We start from the raw sequence: 5228 nt of genomic DNA on the forward strand, positions 1-5228 counted from the left end.
TTGTTACCTCTGCTGTTATCGACACCCCATCACCATCACCCAGATCTTTGCTCAAAATGTGATCAGCAGTCAAGAAGGAGATGAGACACAGCCTGCCAGCTGATGAGAAGTGCCTGTCTAGTTCAGAGAATCAACCAGGTTGGAAGAGACCCCTAAGCTCAGCCAGCCCAACCTAGCATCCAGCCCTGGCCAATCAACCAGACCATGGCACTAAGTGCCCCAGCCAGGCTTGGCTTCAACACCTTGGGTGATTCTGTACTCCACAACCTCCCTGGGCAACCTGTGCCAGTGTCTCACCACCCTCACTGCAAAGATCCCTTTCCTAACACCCAGTTTAAACCTCCCCTCTGCCAGTTCAAACCCATTCCTCCTCATCCTGTCATTAACAGACCTTGTCAGTAGTCCCTCCCCAGCTCTCCTGTGGCTCCCAACCACCCTTCCACCTTATTTCCACCCCTCTACCTTATCCCAGAGTCTGTCTTACGTGCAAGGTGAGCTGGAAGGATTGGCAAGGGGGGTTAGAAGCAGAAAGATAAGTTGGGTTACACAGATCCAAGCAGAGCAGCAAAAGCTCAGGGAGAAAGCACAGACACTGACTCTGACAGATAGAGACTCACTGTCTTACCTGTGTTTGTGTCCTTGCTTTTATCCATCTCAGCAAGCCCATGAGTGCAGCAGACATCACCACTGCTTCCTTTTCACAGCCTAGCATCTGGTTTCTCTTGTTAAACTATCCCAATGAGCCTCAAAGCAGCACACACTCCCTGGCAAGGGGCAGTCAGCACCACCTGTGTTAATTCACAGATGAGTCAGCTCTTCCAGCTACAGATGTAAAGGACCTGCTCTTCACAGAGACAGGAACATCTTATCTGAAGGAGGAAAGCTCCATCACTCAGTGGAGAGGAAAGATGCAGTCCTTGCCACGTGGCCCTTCTGCTCCACCTGTAAGTAGAGCCTCTTGCTTCTGGTGAGCGGAGCACAACTGGCCAGATGTGGCCTCCAGCCCTGCTCTGCTGCCAGGAGGAAAAGGGGTAGCTGCATTTTCAGGGAAGGGAGGGAAGGAGAGGAGGGAGGGAAGGAAGGAGAGAAGGAAGGGAGGAAGGGAGGAAGGGAGGGAGGAAGGGAGGAAGGAAGGAAGGAAGGAAGGAAGGAAGGAAGGAAGGAAGGAAGGAAGGAAGGAAGGAAGGAAGGAAGGAAGGAAGGAAGGAAGGAAGGAAGGAAGGAAGGAAGGAAGGAAGGAAGGAAGGAAGGAAGGAAGGGAAAAGAGGGAGTAGAGAGGGAGGGAAGGGAGGGAGGGAAGGAAGGTGAGAGGAGGGAGGAGGGAAGGAAGAAGGAAAGAGGGAGGGAGTGGAGGAGGGAGGGAAGGAGAGAAGGGAGGGAGGAAGGAAGGAGGGAGGGAGGGATGGAAGGGAAGAAGGGAGGGAAGGGAAGGAAGCAAGGAGGGAAGGGAAGGAGGGAGGGAAGGGAAGGAAAGAGAGAAGGTAAGAAGGAAGGAGGGAGGGAAGGGAAGGAGGGAGGGAGGGAAGGAAGGAGGGAGGGAGGGAAGGAAGGAGGGAGGGAGGGAAGGAAGGAGGGAGGGAGGGAAGGGAAGGAAGGAGGGAGGGAGGGAAGGGAAGGAAGCAGGGAGGGAAGGGAAGGAAGCAAGCAGGGAGGGAAGGGAAGGAAGGAGGGAGGGAAGGGAAGGAAGGGCCTGCTGCGAGGGGCGTGGATGCCAGAGGTCTGCGTGGAGCCCGGTGGCAGCGGTGCGCGGTGAGGAGGAGGTGAGTCAGGAGGGTGGGTGGAAGAAGTGATTTTGCATAATAACTGTATCATCTGCTTGCTCCTCTCGCACTGACACACAACAGCAAGCACAGGCACCGTGCAGCAGCTGGTGACTCAGACGCTGTGTACCAACCTAAAGGAGCTAAAACCTCAAAATATTTACAGCTGCATTTCACATCTGGGCGTGGAAGGGCGCTGGGAGCTGGCGGCGGTGCTGCGCCGCTGCTTTGCTTCTCCCGAGGGCTAACCACATCGTAAGGTGGAGGTCAAACTTTGGAGGAGTCTTAGGAAGAGGCTGCTGTAGACTCTGCAGTGTTTAGACAGAATAAAAGAGGGCATGGGCAGGAGGAGAAGCTCTTCTGGGGTTAATGTTTATAAAGGATGAGATGGGGAATGGCTGAGAGCAGCCCTGAGGAACAGGCCCTGGGGGTCTGGGCTGATGCAAAGCTCCACAGGAGCCTGCAGGGTGAGTGCAGCCCAGACACAACCCTGTGCTGGGCTGCAGCAAAAGCAGTGTGGGCACAGGGCAAGGGAGGGGATTCTGCCCCTTGGCTCTGCTCTCCTCACACCCCACCTGCAGTCCTGGGGGCAGTTCTGCAGCCCCCAGCACAAGCAGGACATGGAAGTGTTGGAGGCAGTGCAGAGGAGGCCACCAAGATGCTGAGAGGGCTGCAGCAGCTCTGCTGTGAGCACAGGCTGAGTTGGGGCTGTGCAGCCTGGAGAGCAGAAGGCTTGGAGGAGACCTTGGAGTGGCCTTGCAGGATCTGAAGGGGGCTCCAGGAAGGCTGTGGAGGGACAATTGACAAGGTCTGGTAATGACAGGATGAGGAGGAATGGGTTTGAACTGGCAGAGGGGAGATTCCAACTAGCTGTTAGGAAAGAGTTGTTTGCAGTGAGGGTGGTGAGACACTGGCACAGGCTGCCTAGGGAGGTTGTGGAGCACAGATCTGTGATCAAAGATCCCATTGGGTGATTCTGTGCTCCACAACCTCCCTGGAGGTGTTCAAGGCCAAGTTGGATGAGGCCTTGAGCAACCTGTTCTAGTGGGAGGTGTCCCTGCCTATGGCAGGGGGTTGGAACTGGCTGATCCTTGAGGTCTCTTCCAACCTAAACCATTCTGATTCTGTTCCATGGATTCAGCATGACTGTGCTGAGGTCAGTTTTCAACATCTTGTTTACCAGAGCCAGCAGAAGCTCTGGAGCTCAGGTGGCAGAGGCATCTGCCAGGAAAGGCTTGTGCTGAAGCTCAGAGAAGTTCAAATATGGAACTTGAATTGAGTGGAGATGCTCTTTGCTTCCTCTTCTAGGATGTTGTACTTATTGATTGACAAAACATGCTTTAAAAATGGAGCATGGTTGCTCCTAGCTGAATCCTCACCTAACACACTGATAGCAAATTTAATCACACCCTGCCAGTTTTCTTCTCCTTATTTTTAATCCTCTGGGCACTGTAGGGAACAGAAACAAAGTCTGAGAGCCAAATATGGTATTTTGTTCAGGTTTACAGCTGACTAAAGACACCTGGGGGTGTGCAGTCTGGAGAAGGCTGAGAGGGACCTGATCAATGCCTGTACATGTCTGGGGGGTGGGTGTCAAGTGGAGGGGGCCAAGCTCTTTGTGATGGTCTGCAGTAATAAGGTAACAATGGACACAAACTGGAACAGAGAAGGTTTTACCTCAGCGTGAGGAGAAACTTCTGCACAGTGAGGGTGGCAGAGCTCTGGAGCAGGCTGCCCAGAGAGGTTGTGGAGTCTCCTTCTCTGGAGCCTTTCCAACCCCCCTGGCTATGTTCCTGTGTGATCTGCTCTAGGTGATCCTGCCTTGGCAGGGGGGGGTGGAGTGGATGATCTCTGGAGGTCCCTTCCAGCCTCTAATGTTCTGTGATTCTGTGACTACCCTGAGTGATGCTGCTCTGGCAGGGGGGGTGGAGTGGATGATCTCTGGAGGTCCCTTCCAGCCTCTGACATTCTGTGACTACCCTGAGTGATCCTGCTCTGGCAGGGGGGGTGGAGTGGATGATCTCTGGAGGTCCTTTCCGCCCTCTGACGTTCTGTGACTCTCTGACCCTGTAGAGGGACACTCCATGTAGAACTAGCAGCTCCCCAACTTGCAGAGCTTTCCTAATGCAGAACACAGCTAATAGAGTCTCTGCCTACTTGATTGAATTTAGATCTCCCTGCGCTGCTGCTTTAGGTCATTCTTGCGTCTAGTGTACAACAGAGCAAATGGATTACCTGCCTCATCTTGGAACACCTGCAGAGAGAATGCAGCTAAAACTAAAGAGTCAATGCTATTTAATTAAGATTTAGTTATTAGGGCCACAGAGTTTCAGACTTGCTCTGCCAGGAACATCTTAAATGATGTTTGCTCAGTGTGATACTGAGTTACACGGAGGACTGATTTCATAACTAGGCTTTATGATTTACCTTCTTAATGAGGGACAGAATGTAGTCTTGGAACAGAGCACATGGTAAACAGATTTTATGTGGAGGAGCTCTGCAGAGACTTGGGAAAATGAGAATAAATCCATCACAGCACAGTGCTGCAACTCAGTTTGTGGTCTGAGGTCTCCGGGGACGTTGTGTTTGGTGCCAGTGCCAGCTTCTGCAAGGCAGCAGCGGTTGATTTGCATCCTCTTAGTGATAAACTTAGTAGCCCTTTCCTCTGGGGAGTGCTACCCACAAATTCCCTGTCTGAAAAAATTAAGTGATATAGAATAGAATCATAGAATCAGGCAGGGCTGGAAGGGACCACAAGGAGCAGCCAGTTCCACCCCCCCTGCCATGCCCAGGGACACCCTACCCTAGAGCAGGCTGCACACAGCCTCAGCCAGCCTGGCCTCAAACACCTCCAGCCATGGGGCCTCAACCACCTCCCTGGGCAACCCATTCCAGCCTCTCACCACTCTCCTGCTCAACAACTTCCTCCTTACCTCCAGCCTCACTCTCCCCATCTCCAGCTTTGCTCCATTCCCCCAGTCCTGTCAATCTCTGATAGCCTAAAAAGTCCCTCCCCAGCTTTTTTGTAGCCCCCTTCAGATCCTGGAAGGCCACAAGAAGGTCACCTGGGAGCCTCCTCTGCTCCAGCCTGGACAGCCCCAACTCTTTCAGTCTGTGCTCACAGCAGAGCTGCTGCAGCCTCTGCTCAGCCCAGTGGCCCTGCTCTGGACACACTCCAGCACGTCCACACCCTTCTGGTATCAGGGGTTCCAGAACTGGACACAGTAGTCCATGTGGGGCCAAATCTTCAGCAGTCAGTCATTAACTGAGAAACATCTTAGCAGACATCTGCTTGGGGAAGCACAATGCCTCTGCGGGGCTGCGCCGGCAGCAGGAGCACGGAGCGGGACTGGCTGCGGGGCGCTGGGACGGGAGAGAGGAGGGGAAGGGGATGGGAGGAGAAGGGGAGGGGTCAGCGAGGAGCGGGGGAGGGTTGCTGAAGATAACAGCGCCGGGGACGAGGGGGAG

This window comes from Pogoniulus pusillus, chromosome 14 (genome assembly GCF_015220805.1).
Source record: "Pogoniulus pusillus isolate bPogPus1 chromosome 14, bPogPus1.pri, whole genome shotgun sequence".
Classification (NCBI taxonomy): Eukaryota; Metazoa; Chordata; class Aves; order Piciformes; family Lybiidae; genus Pogoniulus; species Pogoniulus pusillus.